This window comes from Sarcophilus harrisii, chromosome 4 (genome assembly GCF_902635505.1).
Source record: "Sarcophilus harrisii chromosome 4, mSarHar1.11, whole genome shotgun sequence".
Classification (NCBI taxonomy): domain Eukaryota; kingdom Metazoa; phylum Chordata; class Mammalia; order Dasyuromorphia; family Dasyuridae; genus Sarcophilus; species Sarcophilus harrisii.
The window spans coordinates 147,307,132-147,323,654 of NC_045429.1; the positions used below are offsets into that span (position 1 = coordinate 147,307,132).

Consider the following 16,523-nt stretch of genomic DNA (forward strand, 5'->3'; position numbering starts at 1 on the left):
CAAGGCTGACTAGAACCTGTAGTGTATATGTACTTGCCTTATATTTTTCATTAGGGAGTAGATTCACTAAGTAGTGAGTTCTTACTAGGCTCAAAATCAAATTCTGGTATAATATATAATATAATGCTTATCACACAAATTAAGTGTCCAATTCTTTCAGTACATAGCCAAAAAAACCCCAAACTAATGGGGTCTTAGGCCTCATTGATAGAGGTAAAATATTTAGAACATGGGAATAATCTTAATAGATTATGTTTTAAATCAATATGCTGCCTGTAGAGATTCTTATATATAGTTTAGGAGCCTCAGATTCATCTTGTTTGACACTAATTCTCTAGATAACCTTCCAGCTGTGATTCTACCATTCATGCCACAGCTATGAATACCTTTTCCCATATTTTTGAGAAACTATCTTTCCACCATGCCTACATATCATGAACTCTACCAGTGGAGGGAAAGGAATATTAAGTCAAGTCCTAAAACCTATCTACAAGTTAGTGTTTGAGGCAGTACTCTATATAGCAACTCACTTAATAATGCTTTAAGATTTAAAAATGTGAAGAGGTAGTTTGTATTAAGTCAGAGTATCTCAAGAAATAATGATCCTTCATATATTTTGGAGGATTTTCTCACCCTCTTGGCTTATGGTCTTCACAGAGGAAATTGGAAAATGTAGGAGGTTTTAACCTAGTAAAATTAAAAGGAATTTTACTAAAAAAAAACAAAACCAAATTGGGGGAGGGGAAGGAGAGAATCTACAATTGAATTTAATGCTCTCATCAAAACCTACCTACATTTTCACTTTATTACAAGTCCAAATCTCCCTTGGCAGCCCCTTGTTGCTACCAGTACAGCTCTCTATTATATCTCATTCTATAGTTCTATACAATGAGGACCCCAATATGTGCCTCCTCTTTATTATACATTATTTTTTAGCCAGGTAAACTTAAAAACCCTCTGGGAAAAAAAACAAAAACTTTCAATGGCTTGGGTGCATATTGAGAGATGGGGTGAAGCAGGATGGGGCTGTGGAAAAGATTCAGAGTTTTTCCTGTCTAGTAGGAGACATAATTCTTCCTGGGACAACCCTAATGAACTTTATAATTCCCTTAAGAAGTCTGCAATAAGGACAATGTTTTCCAACAATTAGAATTAATCAAAACAGAAATTGGACTGTGTTGGTGGCATGATCCTCAGTAAATTATCAAACAAAGGCCAGAAAGTCATATCTTAAGGTCTTTTAAAGGTAGTTCTTATTTTTTTTTTTACATGACCAAAACATTATTTTGCTGTATAAAAAGAATCAGACTCTGAAATATTGTACAATTAGCTTGTGAAGGAAATCAAAAATGCAGGTGGGCATAGATATAGGGATTGGGAATTCAATGTAATGGTTTTTAGTCATCTCCCAGAGTTCTTTTTCTGGGCGTAGCTGGTTCAGTTCATTACTGCTCCATTGGAAATGATTTTGGTTGATCTCGTTGCTGAGGATGGCCTGATCCATCAGAACTGGTCATCATCTAGTATTGTTGTTGAAGTATATAATGATCTCCCGGTCCTGCTCATTTCACTCAGCATCAGTTCGTGTAAGTCTCTCCAGGCCTTTCTGAAATCATCCTGTTGGTCATTTCTTACAGAACAGTAATATTCCATAATTTTCATATACCACAATTTATTCAGCCATTCTCCAACTGATGGACATCCATTCAGTTTCCAGTTTTTAGCCACTACAAAAAGGGCTGCCACAAACATTCGTGCACATACAGGTCCCTTTCCTAAAGGTAGTTCTTAGTGAAGTACAAGTTGGTCTCTAATCTCTTAATTTTTTTTTTCCAGTTACAAGTATATGAATATTTATGCAATAGCTATGAATACTTTCCTCAGGTTTATGAGACCTACTGTCCCACCATGAGCTGTATCAATGGTGTTGGGGGTTTGGGGTCTCTAAGATTTCTCCCAGCTCCTAAGTTTCTACGAGATAATAGAGACTTCCTGTCCCACAAAGGTACGAATTTTAGGTGAGTACCTATTTCCCCTCTCAGTCCTTCAGTTATCTCATCTGTAAAAAAAAAAAGATAAAAACATTCTTACATCAGTTATCTCACACAGCTATTGTTATAAAGCAAAACGCTTTGTAAACTTTAACGCATTATCTAAACGGGAATCGTTATTATAATTTCACAAACCATTCTTTTAAAAGACTAAATCTTATAATTAAAAAAAAAATTTTCACTAGGAAAAAAAAAAAAAGACTAAATCAGGTGAAAATTTTCCCTATGCTAGCTAATCTCAATAATAAGAGCTAAATTTTATATAGTGCTTAACTATGTACCAGGTACTGTGTTTTTACATTATTTAATTTTACATTAAAATTTCACATTATTATTATTTACATTATTATTACATTTTACATTATTTCATTTGATTCTCATAACAACCCTGGGAGATAGGTGCTATTAGCTCTATTTTTCAGCTAAGGAAACTGAGGCAAACAGGGCCACGTTTCGATATAAGATTTCCTGAAATCAGCCTAGTGCTCACATAGCTGTTGTATCAGAGTGAACGCCTTGGAAACTTTAAAACGCTATAGAAACGGGAAGGGTTATTATTTCCAAAAACATTCTGTAAAAAGACTAGAATTTTTTAATACTAGTTAATCTCACATAACTATTGATACAAAGTGAATACTTTGCAAACTTTAAAGCATTATAGAAATGAGAATAGTAATTATCACTTCCCAAGTCATTCTTTTTTTTTTTTTTTTTTTTTTTTTAGGGTTAAATGTGACTTGCCCAGGGTCACACAGCCAGGAAGTGTTAAGTGTCCGAGGTCACATTAGAACTCAGGCCCTCCTGACTTCAGGGCTGGTGCTCTCTCCACTGCGCCACCTAGCTGCCCCCAGGTCATTCTTTTAAAAGACTAGATTAAGGGGAAACTTCCAGAAGGATATAAGAAGTTTTCGCTTCTGAAAACTAGCGACAAGCGACAAATATGGTTTTCCCAAATCGCTGGTCTTTTAATTGACACAAGTAGCGTCTTCCCTAAGAAACCCCACCCCCTCACGGCCTTCCTTCTCCGTCCCATCTTCCCTCTTGCGACGAACATCATCTCGCGAGACTGGACCTTTCCCTCCCCGCCCCCCCTTCGCCCCGCTCCCACCGCCCCTTTACCTTTCGCTCCCGTCGGCTCGCACTTGCGCAGACAGCCGAGGAGAAGCCGAGGGGGCGGGATGAAGGAAGGGAGGCGGTCCGAGTGGTAGAAGGTGGAGCCGCGGCGGGTTCTCCCTGACGCGCGCTCTCTCCCCGACTCTCCCTCCGACCTCCCGACCTCCCGAGCCCCGTGGAACTCGGTGGGGCGCAAGCCCAGCGGCCCAGACCAGCCACAGTCTAGCCGGACGGACTTGGAGACCCTCCCAGCAGCTCGCTCCCCTTAGCAGCCCCGGTGCTAGCAGCGGCCCTCGGCGTCCGGGGAGCCTGGGGGGGCAGAGAGCGCCGCGTCGCTGACCCTGTAGGTAGGTTACCTGCTGATGGCGGCCCGAGGGTCCGGGGGGGCGGCGAGGCTTCTCTCTCGGACCGAGAGCGGCGGGGGCTGCTGGGGCCTGGAGCGGCCGCGAGGGCGCTGAGAGAAAAGCGGCGGGGGGGAGGGGAAGAGGCCGGAGTCCCGCAGCCCCGCAGCAGCCCCCGGCATCCCTCGCCCCACTGCCTGAGCCTCGTTCCCCCTAGTGCTTTTTTTCCCTTAGGGAGGCACTGCCTAAAGGGTTTTTCTGAGGGAGTAAGTAGCGGCAAAGAAGGCTTTTGTTTTGTTTTTGGTTTTTAAACCTTCCTGAGGAGGGAACCTTCTTGGGCTTCATTTTCCTGGGGCTTTAAAGCCCTTGTAGGCAATTGCGTTGTGGTCCAATAGCCTGGACATATATTGTGATTAAGGACATAGTGCTGCTTAGTGTGGACTGCAGTTTGACAGCCAAATGGATAATTATTCTGTGCTCTAGATAAAGGAGAGACTCGGGCCTCCAACAGTCTTATCTAAAAACAATCATTGGTGTTCAATTAAACACCTCTGAACTCTTGGGAATATTTCACTTTTTACATATTTCTTTGGAGTTGATGGATTTATGGAAGAGGAAAAAAGTAATGTTTTTATAGCCTCTGCATTATTTACCTGATGGTTAATGTTATAGTTAAAGTTTATACTGCATATCAAAGTTGTGACCCCACTACTTACGGTTCTTGCATGAAATGGAAATATTGGATTTGGTTACTTTTTTTTTCCTCTGTAGATATTGATTAACTTAACTTGTGCCTTTCAAGGGGATATTAGAAGCACCAGTATAGAATGTTGAAAAAGACAATTCTTTTTTTTTTTTTTAATTTTTTTTTTTTTTTTTTTTTTGAAAAAGACAATTCTTAATGCTAATCATAATAAAAACTTTTCAGTATCAATATAGGTACCTTTTGTTATAGCTGGTGGTGGAAGAGTAGAAATGACCAAATTTGGAAATAAAGTCTTTTAGTATTGTTTTAAATCAATAGTTGTTTCAGAAATTTCATTAAAAATTAGATTTTTACATGTTACATCAAAATCTCACATTTTAGATGTGAGATTGCATTCTTGGGTTGATTTACCAAATATGGCATTTGGTAAGCCTATTCTAAGAACTGCTCAGTACTGTGATTTTACAAGTGATTTCTCTTCCCTCTCCCTTTGAATTTTCTTTTATAGGAAAAATTATTTTATCTTAATGATTTAAATTTATTTTGGACTAATGTGATCTTTAAAGATAACATGTTTTTAAGTATGTTTTCTTGTGTATTTTCCTACTTTACATTCTGTGGAGTAGAATTAAAATACACTGCTTACACTGACACCTCTCAAATGACAATGAATGTTGTTACCCTAACTCAATGAAGAGTAGATCAGAACTCAGTACTCTACTCTTTTTAACAGTGTAACCTTCCATATAGTGCTTTTATTCTCCAGAAAATCTCAAAGATCTTTTCTTGCATTTAATTTTTCCAATATTCCTAAAAGATAGAGCAAAATTAAGTAATCTTTTTTTTAACTGGTATACAAATGGAGACTCATTAAAATGATTAGATCAAGATAAGATCAAAGCTAAAAAAAACATTTTAGCTCATTCAGTAAATGAGTAGAAAAGTAAAAAGTTTTATTATTTTTTCTGTGGGTGCAATGTTAAGTTCAATCACAAAATTGATGTCAGAACTGAATATCTACATTATTTAAAAAGAAAAGCTGATGTTTTGTGACCTGAGGCTTAGATTTATACCTCACCATGGTTTGATTTTTCTGAGTTTCCTTCCTAAAAGTACTTCAGTGCCCTAGATGTGTTGTGCTCTTTTAAGATTAGTTAAAATATAATTATTTGGAAATTATCTTTTTATATATATATATATATATATATTTTGGGGTATCATAAAAGTAAAATATGTAATCATTTCTCCAAAACATATTTTGGAAGGATGAAAACTTAGTAGGCTCTGTCCTTTGTATTCTTGGGTTTGTATTTGGTCTGAATAATATAAAAAGTCTCATATGCTTTCTTGATCAGTTGTAGGATTGATATAATGATTCAGTCCTGCTTTCAGTGAGAGGACTTATGAACTGGTTTAATCTAAGACCCTGAAATATTTTTTCAATGAACCCAAATTAGACATTTGAACTAGGACCATATTGGGCATTTAAACTGATTTTGAATTGCAACTCTTTCTCCCACCCCTTTCTATCTATACCAAACCCTCTGGTAGGTTTTATTCATACCTTGGGAGTGAGTTAGAATTTGGCCAGCCTTTGGAGGGGAAACATTCATTCCTTTTCATCATTGTGAAGAATTTTCAGAGACAGACTTTCTTGGTACAGCTACTTTGTTGGTTATCACATTAGCAAATATATAATTTCACTGATAAGTGAAAATGTCTTTTGAGAGAACTTGGACTTGACAAGCTTGCATTTATCCAGTTTTATTTTTGGGGGGGAAGGGAGTATTAGAAAACAGTCTCAAATAAATAGAGTAGTTCATTAAAAAGGGAAGAGAATGTGTTTGTATGTAGATTTAATCTTAATAAAGTTCACTTCTGAAATCTTGGTGACTGGTTCAAAATCTTTTTATTTAAGATTTCGATAACTATCCTCTTCCAAAAGGATTTGAATTGGTTTTCATTTTAAACCGGATGTCAGTAGAACAAATAGGGATAGGAAAAGTACAGAGAACATTAGTACTTAAAATAAGCTGGTAACATCCAAGGTTTGAATTTGACTCTAGTTTCTTGGCAGTTACTTAAAAAGAAAGACACAATGTGTTATGTAGTTTTCCTTTACTGACAAAAGAAAACAAGTTTGCAGATAAACTTAAAAAAACAAACAAACAACTAGACTCAAACTGGAATTTACTGCAAAAGATACAGACATGCCATCCAAATGATTAGATTGTTACTTGATGAAGGAATTTTGATGTGGGGGAAAGGATAAAAGAACTCCAGATTCCTTACTTCTTTTTGATCTACTTTTAATTTTGTTGTTGATCAGTCATTTTGTGACCCCATTAGGGTTTTTCTTGGCAAAGATGGTGGAGTGATTTGCCATTTCCTTCTCCAGCTCATTTTACAGATGAGGAACTGAGGCAAACAGAGTTAAGTGAGTGGCTCAGAGTCACAAAGCAGTGTCTGACACCAGATTTGAACTCCCAAAAAGATAAGGCTTCCTGATTTTAGGCCTGGCACTCCATCCACTGAATCACCTAGCTGACTTTTTAATACACAGAGAAAACTGGTAGAATCTATAGAGGTTATCCGGAATCTCAACTATTTTAGTGTCTTAAGTCCTTGGCTGAATTACAGTCATTTTGGTTAAGGCATTATATTGTTTGATAATTGTGGTCCCTTTAGCTCATAAATTCTATGATTGCTCTAACAAGTATATAGTTCAACTATTTTTTATGAATAATTAAAAGAATGTGCTTTAGACTCCATATGGGAAGATAGCAAAATTATTATTCTATTACTAAAGTTAAAGGATCACATATTTTGCTGGACAAAAAGCCAATAAACTTTAGCATGGACAAGATTTAGCAAGTATCCCGATTTGTAGATATTTTCTTTAGGAAAGAGTTGTGGATCTTTTCAACAGATGTTTAGTTGAGTACCCCAAGGTTCAGGGTTGAAACATTTTTTAAGGCAAATACTACCATATTATTGCTTTGTTCATCAAAAAACCTCAACTAATTTCTTGCATAATGTTTAATTTTAAGTACTGCATCATGGGTAAAAGCCAACAGGATAAATTAAAGGCAAAATGTATAAATAAGTTGTAATGAATTGACCTGTTAGGTGATATTGTTTCAGTTTAATCATTTAAAAGATGGTGAAAATCTGATGCTGAGTTAAATGAGCAGAACCAAAAAAGAACATTGCATACTATAACAGCAAGTTTAAGTGGTGAGCAAATATTTAGCTCTTAGCAATATAGTGATTCAAGACAATTCCAATAGGCTTGGGATGGAAAATACTTATTGCATCCAGAGAAAGAACCATAGAGACGGAATGTGGATTGAAGAATAGTATTTTCAACCTTCTTTTTTACTTTTTACTTTTTTTTCTCTTAGTTTTTTTTCCCTCCCTTTTGATCTAATTTTTTTCCCCCCCAAAATTAACATGGAACTATGTTTAAAATAGTTGTACTTGTGTAATCTATATCATATTACTTGCTCTCTTGAGGAAGGAGGGAGGAGAAAAAGTTTGGAACTCAAAAATCTTACAAAAATGCATGTTGAAAACTGTCATACATATAATTGAAAAAATAAAATACTTCTGAGGAATAAGTATTGTTTTGACCGATAATCTTTTTGTGATCATAACTAATAATGATAATAGCATGACAATGTTTAGAGTCTTTTTAAATGTTACATTATTTTTACATATATTTTCTCACTTGAAATTCAAAAAACCTTGTGAGGTAGGTGTTATCTCCCATTTTATAAATGGAAAATCTGAGGCTGAGAGGTATTAAGCGATTTGCTTGGTCTTTTCTGACTGAGACCAGTACTTATCCATTATACCTCCTCTAATTAATAAGTCAAATTTGATTTTTTTTTTTGTCTGTTTGTTTTTAACTTGATCTGTGATTTTCTCAGTTTATGAAACTCCCTTCTTTCAATGTAGATCATAATCCTGTCTCCAATTTATAGTCTTGGGAAGTTTCTAGGGGAGCACACAGAGGTTACCCAGAATCAGCAAATTATTGGGGATGCATGGTCCCAGATTTTCCTTACTCCAGGACCAATTCTCTATTTACTATAACAGGCTGCTGCTCATCAAATTCTTTCTTAAATCACCAAGACAAAAAGAGATGCTGTCTTCATAAAAGGGATTATTTAATTGGAAAAAAATATAACTAATTACCTCCAATAATTTACAAAGTTGTTTAAATGAAATTTGAAGACATTGGGATCCCTTTTTTGACATCATTTATTATTGAGATGATTGCAATCAAATATTTAATCAAGCAACTTACTATGTGCTTGGCATAGCAGTACGTACTAAAGATTCAAGGATAAAAGTTGTTGCTTTGAGTTTATAATCTAGCCCAGGGAGATAATATGTACTTACATAGTTATACACCAAATACTTTTTTTTAATGAGGAAAGGTAAAGGTAGAGTTGGTGCATATTTTTTGTTGTTGTGGATGATAGATGATTGTACATTCAAAGTAATCTTTGAGGCTGAGATGTAAGAAAGTATGGATTGGTTCTTTGCTGCTTGTGTTAATTTTGGCTTAACAATTTAAGGAGGCACAGCCAACGACAACCATAGGTTACAGCAAATGAAGTAATATTGAATGCTATGGATAATTCCAACTCGGCAGTATACTTTCCAGAGATGTTCCCATAAAAGAGGTTGACCAACATATTACCAGAGCTAACCTATTGTTTGGGTGGTTCCAAAAGAATATAGATAAAAAAAGGTTTTAGACTGCCCACCAAACTGAAGGCCTGCAGAGCCATTGTTCTGACATCATTGTTGTATTCCAGTGAAACTTGGACAATATACCAGTGCCTTGCCAGGGAACTGAAATATTCTATTTGAATTGTCTTAAGAAGATTCTGAAGATTATCTGGCAAGATAAAGTACCAGACACTGAGATCTTTTTTTGAACTAAACTACCAAGCATTCAAATCTACTGCAGAGAGCACTACTTTGATGGACTGGCCCCTTTGTCAAATGCCAATTTTTTTGTCTATTTTATGGAGAATTCACATAAGGCAGGTGCTCACACAGAGGTCAGAAGTGATATAAGGACATGCTCAAAGTTTTTCTGAAAAACTCTGGAATTGATTGGGTAACATGGGAAACACTGGCAAAGACCACTTAGTATGATGTGCTCTCTGAATGAAGCTCAAAAGAAACACGAGATGTGTAAATTTAGTCATCTCTACGCCAGGGTTCATGTAAACTATTTGTTCCCAATCTGTGATAGAGCCTTGCGGGCTCATATTGGTCTGATCAGCCACAGTCAGACAACTCTGTACCTTGACTCCAACATAGTGATGTCATTTTGGACTTTTTCCAGAATGAAGGACAGCAGTTAACCAAACACATGTAAGATTTTTGAGGAAAGGAACTCTCAGGGAAAAGGACTTTGGGAGAAGGGCTCCCCAAAAAAAGACTAGATTTGGAAAGTGGTACGTTAGTGGATCCTTGAAGGGAACAAAGCAGAAGAGACAGAAGTTAGGAGACTTCTTGCTTACTTTACTTGTCAGTAAATCAACAAGCTTACAGGGTTATAGATATTGTTCTAGACACTAGGGTACAGAGGAAGACAAAAACATGATGATTGATTTCATCCAGGAATGATGTCTAATGGAAGAGACACAACATGGAAACAACTAGATATATTTAAAATATAAACATTGTAAAAAGGATGTAATCTCAGAAATGGGACAGAGATAGAGGGTAGCAATTGAGATCAAGAAAGACCAGGAAATACAGGTGAGGAGGGAATGTATTCTGGGTATGGGAGACCACAAGGGGAATGTGCAAGGGAAAACAAGAAGGACAGTGTCAATTGTATCTCATTTTATATGGAGGGAAATAAAGTGTAAAAAAACAAAAAGTTAGGAAAGGGTCATGTTCCGAAGGTCTATAAAGACCAAACAGGTCTTTGATATTTGATCAGGTAGAAGACATTGAAGTTTATTGATTAGCTCAGACCTGCACTTTAGGAAGATTACTTTGACAGCTGAGGGTATAATGATATTGAAATACAGACTACAAGGTCTAGAAGAGAATGAGATGAGGTGAAGTAGAGGCACCAATTGTAGGACCTTCTTGAGGGGTTTATCTACAAAAAGAAAGATACAGAATGAAACATGGCATAGATAGTAGGATCAAATGAGGTTTTTTTTGTTTTTATAAACAATGAAGGAGACATAGACATGTTTGTAGGCAGCTGAGAAGTAGCCAGTACTTAGAAATTGAAGATTAGTGAGACTAGGAATGATAGAAAAGGAAGTCTGCAAGAGATAATTTGATGCTATGCAAGTTTATGTAAAGGAGTTTGCCTTGCAAGAATGAGGGCCATTTTTTGTACAAGTTGAAGAAGAAGATAATAAGGCAAGATGTCTGTGATTTGAGATGAGAGGATGAAGAAGAAATAGCTTTCATTAAGTAGTCTCATGTTTTCTTTTTTTAAAAAGATATTTATTTAATATTTTCTTCCAGTTACATTAAAACACTTTTTTTACATTTGTTTTTAAAACTTTTGATTTCCAGATTCTCTCCTTTATTTCCACTCTCAGCCCCCTTAAAAAACCACATGTGAAGTTAGGCAAAACATTTCCATAAAAGTCATGTGGTGAAAAAAAAAAATCTCCCACCCTTAAAAATAAAAATTAAAAAAAAAAAATCCTCAAGAAAAATAAAGTATGAGAGAGATAGAGGGAAAGAAGAAAGAGAGAATGCTTCGATCTGTATTCAGACACAATCAGTTCTTTCTCTCAGTATGGAGAGGATTTCTCTTCAAAAATTCTTTCAGAGTAGTCATGGATCATTGTACTGCTAAGAATAGCAAAGTCAGTTACTGCCAATCATCCCAGAACATTGCTGTTACTTTGTATACAATACATTTCACTTTACTTGTGTTCATGGAGGACTTTCCAAGAGTTTCTGAAAGCATCCTGCTCATCATTTCTCATAGAATAATAATATTCAACTATAATCACATACCACAGTTTATTCAGCCATTCCCCAATTGATGGACATCCACTCAATTTCCAATTCTTTGCTCTGAGAAGAAAGCTGTTATAAATATTTTCATACATATGGTGTCCTTTTCTTTTTTTAAATCTCTTTTGGGATTCCTGACTAGTGAGAGAGGATATGCGTGAATTTGTAGTCCTTTGGGCATAGAACATATCTTTTGATCATTTGTCAGTTGGGGCATGGCTCTTATTTTTTATAAATTTGACTCAATTTCCTCTATGTTTGAGAAATGAGGCCTTACCAGGGAAATTTGTTTAAATTTTTTTTAACAATTAATATTACTATTTCTCCCCCCTCCCCCATTTATTCTATTCTCTTTCTCCTTTCACCCTGTCCCTTCTCAAAACTGTTTTGCTACTGACTACTTCCTCCCCCAATAAGCTCTTTTATTACCCTTTTGCCTTCCTATATCCCATTCCCCACCACTTTCCTGCAGAGTAAAATAGATTTCTATATCCATATTGAGAGTGTGTTATTTTCTCTTTGAGCCAATTCTGATAGAGAGTAAGGTTCACTCACCCTTCCCTCCTCTTCTCCATTGTAAAAACTTTTTCTTGCCTCTTTTTATGGCAGATAATTTATACCATTACACTTCTTCCCTTCCCTTTCTCCCAATACATTCCTCTCTTACCCCTTTCGTTTTTTAAAGATATTAAACCTTCATATTCTTCTTTTTTTAATTAAAGCTTTTTATTTTCAAAACATATGCATAGATAATTTTTTCTGCCTTTCCCCCTACCTCCTCCCCTAGATGGCAAGTAATCCAATATATATATTGAACATATTAAAAAAAGTTAAATCCAATATATGTGTACATATTTATACAATTATCTTGCTGCAAAAGGAAAGTCAGATCAAAAAGGAAAAAAATGAGAAGGAACACAAAATGCAAGCAAACAACAACAAAAAGAGTGAAAATGCAATGTTGTGATCCACACTCAATTCCCACAGTTCTTTCTCTGGATGGCTTCCTTCATCACAAGATCATTGGAACTGGCCTCAAACGTCTGTTTTTATATCTTCATATTCAACTCACATCTGTGCCCTCTGTCTATATATACTCCTTCTAACTGCCATAATAATGAGAAAGTTATAATGAGTTCTAAGTACCAACCTTCTATGTAGGTATGTAAATAGATAAACCTTATTAAGTCCCATGCTTCTCCTGAGTCCTGTTTCTGAAAATCATATTTATTATTCTCTTTTGGTGTTATCATCATGAATGCTTAAAAATTCTCTATTTCATTGAACTTCCACCTTTTTCCTGAAGAATTATACTCGGTTTTGCTGGGCAGGTGATTCTTGGTTGTAATCCTAACACCATTGCTCTCTAGTAGAATATCATATTCCCTTCTCTCTGGTCTTTTAATGTAGAAGTTGCTAAATCTTGTGTTTTCCTAAGTCCACTATACTTGAATTGTTTCTTTCTGAATGCTTGTACTATTTTTTCCTTCACCTGGGAGTTCCAGAATTTGGCTATAATATTCCTAGAGTTTTCACTTTGAGATCTCTTTCAGAAGGTGATTGGTGGATTCTTTCGATTTCTGTTTTACCCTCTGGTTCTAGAATGTCAGGACAGTTTTCCTTGATAATTTATTTGAAAGATGATGTCCAGGTTCTTTTTTGATCATAATTATCAGGTAGACTAATAATTTTTAAATTATCTTTCCTGCATGTATTTTACAGGTCAGTTGTTTTTCTAGTGAGATATTTCACAATTTTTTCTTTTTTTTGTTTTTGTTTTTGCTTTATTGTATCTTTGTTATAAAGTCATTAGCTTCCATTTGCTCATTCTAATTTTTTAAGGAATTATTTTTCTTAGTGACTTTTTATATCTCCTTTCCCATTTGGCCATTTTGTTTTTTAAGTCATTCTTCTCATCAGCTTTTTGTATTTCCTTTTGCACCACTCTCAATTCTTTTCCTAATTTTTCCTCTCTCTCTCTTAACTTGATTTTAAAAATTCCTTTTATAGCTCTTCCATAGCCTGAGCCCACTTATTTTTCTTAGAGGCTTTGGATGTAGGAATTTTAACTTTATCTTTTTCTGAGCGTATGTTTGGAACCTTCTTGTCATCATAGTAACTTTCAGTGATCACAAACTTTTTCTGTTGTCTGCTTATTTTCCTAGCCTATTACTCAGCTTTTAACTCTTTGTTAAAGTAGGCTCTGTTGCCAGAGTGGAGGGTGCCCTGTCCCAAGCTTCACGAGTTTTATGCAGCTGTTTTCAGAGCTCCTTTTAGGTACCTGACCACAAGCCCTCTTTTTTGCCCTGGATTGTTGTTAGCAGTGTCCTTGCCCCATTGTGGCTCCTAAATATCTAGCCTGCTAAAGCAGCAGAGTCCTTCCTCAATGCTAATAAAGAGAACTCCTGTGATCTAAGACCTCTGGAAGCTGCCACAATCACTACTGCCCATGCCCACTCTTGGTTTGCTGATTTCCCAGGGTCTCTTACTTACTGCCAACCTTTCAAGTCACCTTTGGTGTCTCTGGGCTGAGAAGTCTAAAAACTCCTAGTGCTACTGCTGATTCAGCATTGGGAATGAGCACTAGACTCCTACCCTGTTGCCACAGAGCTTTTCTGAGCCGGGACTGGGGCCAGGCCAGTGCTGCGCTGCTGTGGCCTACACCAGGACTGCATGCTGGACTCCCACCCTGGTGCCACAGATCTTTTCTGCTGCCCTTAGAAGGCCTCTTCGGTGTCTCTGAGCTGAGGTGTCTGGAAGCTGCTAGTACTAGTGCTGATTCAGAGATCCCTAGTCCAGTTCCTGCTTTGCTAGCTGGGGTGGGGACTGAGGCCAGGGCCAGGACCTGGGCCTGGGCCTAGGTGAGTTAGGACTACAGGTTCTTCTTCATTGAAGGTCCTAAAGCAATGACGTCCTAACAATTTGTCAGGTATTGTAGGGGGAAAAAAGAAAGTAAGACTTGACATTACCTAATGACTGACTGAAGAGGGAGGCCAAGGAAAAGAAAATTAAAGATAATTCCAGCGTCGTTAGCTTACACTTCTGAAAGAGTTCTGCAGGTTTTTCTTTTTGTAATATATGCACTTCAGTTTTCACTGATTGGATTTAGGTGTAGATAAGGGCCCACTACAAATGGTATATAATTTGGGGTTGCAGTTTGAAACACTGTGCCTTTTGTGACATTTTTAATGTCTCTCTAATTTCTAATAATTGCAAAATAATATTATATGTCTTCCTTTCATATTTTAAAGTCTTTTTCCTAAATGTTATTTAAAATAGTTACATTTACTTCTACATGTCTTGAAGTCTGAAGCACTGGGATTTTTTTCTGACAGTACTCTATAAGTGATATTTGTACATATTAATATATTATATTCCCTTCCTGGCACAATAAACTGTAAGCTTCTTGAGGTCAGAAAATATTTCAATTTTGTTTGTGTTCATGAGTGCTTAGTATATAGAGGCACTTATGCTTGTTAATTATTTACTGCATTATTGTATTTAACTTATTTTGTTTGTTGTGTTCCTCTGACAGACCAATCATCAACAAATATCCCTACCCCCCTTTTTAAGTAAAACTTTTCAAAACTGCCCTCAGACTATATAGGATATCCTATACTTTTTTTTTTTTTTTTTTTTTTTTGGTCTGAGGCAATTGGGGTTAAGTGACTTGCCCCGGGTCACAACAGCCAGGACGTATTAAGTGTCTGAGACCAGATTTGAACTCAGGTTCTCCTGACTTCAGAGCTGGTGCTCTATCCACTGTACCACCTAGTTATCCCTGCCCTCTGCATTTTTATATATACACATATATATTTTTATTTTTATTTTTACAGCTCCTAAATTTCCCAATACCAAAGAGTTATTCCATGTAACAAAGTACATATTAATAATAAACCAAAGCTTTTCTCTTCATGGGAATATAGTAGACTTTGGGGTGAGTTCCTGTCTTGAATGACTTTCAGGGGAAAGTGTAGGTCCCAACTGATTTTTTAGTTCCCTTTCTGTCAGGCTCTATCATTATGCTACTTTAGTCCATCACTCTAATTCCTTTTTTAATCTATATATTTTCTTTGTCCTGCATTTTTCTTGCATGTGTCTGGTCATAAACAAGAATCAGCCTCAATACCTCAGACAGAATCATTATTACTACAGGGGTGCTACCCTCTCATTCTATCTATATCCATTGATCTATCAAATATATTATTTACATTAATATTTCCTTATACAATATGAATCACCTGGAGTTTTTTGAGTTGGGGAATTGACTTGTATATTAGGAGAATCACTATGGAAGCTGAGTAGAGAATAGATTGGAGTGGAAAGAGGCATGAGGTAGGAGTTAAAGAATGACACTGAAATTAGAAGGATGGTGATAACCTCAATAGTAATAAGGAAATTGGTAAAAGCGAAGGGATTAGGGGGAAAGAATGGTGTTAAGAACATGTGGAGTTTGAGATGTATCCAGAACAACCAATTTAAGATGTCCAATGTATAGGTAGGTAGTGATATAGAACTGGAGTTTAGGAGAAAAATTAGGACTGCATATATTAATCTGGGAATCATCTGCATAGAGATCTCACCAACCGAGTTAGTGTAGGGAAAAAGAGAGGGCCCAGGACAAAATCTTAGGAGATAACCTGGATGAAGATCCAGCAAAGGGAACTGAAAAGGAATAGTCAGATAGTTGTAGGAAGAGAATCAGCAGAATGTCATGAAAACCTTGAGAGAAAGAATATTCAAGAGAGGATGATCAACATGGTGACAGAATATAGAGAGATCAAAGATTAACACTGAGGAAAGACCTTTAGATTTGGCAATTAAGACATCATTGCTAACTTTAGAGGAAGCAACTTCTGAATGATAAAGTCTAAAACCAGATTGGAGAAGATTAAAAAACAATGTGAGGGAGAAGAAATGGTAGCATTTAGTGTATCTGATTTTCTTAACAAGTTGAGCCAAAATGTCAAGAGAGTGATGGAAGATGCCATCTACATGCAGAGTGAACTATGGAGACTATATGTGGATTATAACATAGTATTTTCACCTTTGTTGTTGTTTGTTTTCCTTCTCATTTTTCCCCTTTTTTGAATTTTCTTTGCAGCATGGTAAATATGGAAATATATTTAGCAGAATTGCACATATTAACTTAGATTACTTGAGTTAAATTATTTACTCACAGTAGGTCATACAACTCTCATCATATTGTGACATAAATTTCAAGATAAAAAGGGCATGAGAGGCCGCTATCGCTCATTAGAGCTATGACTCAGGAAGGGTTATATTGAG

General features: G+C 36.3%; 1 protein-coding gene across 1 annotated transcript in view; it reads left to right on the top strand.

The window, feature by feature from the left end:
- The first annotated feature begins 3,188 nt into the window (after positions 1-3,188).
- The window catches only part of SHPRH (SNF2 histone linker PHD RING helicase), a 101,457-nt gene continuing 88,122 nt past the window's right edge, over positions 3,189-16,523 (top strand). The window contains exon 1 of the mRNA XM_003769522.4: positions 3,189-3,511. The gene's annotated coding sequence lies outside the window, so the exon portion shown is untranslated. The remainder of the gene's footprint in view (positions 3,512-16,523) is intronic.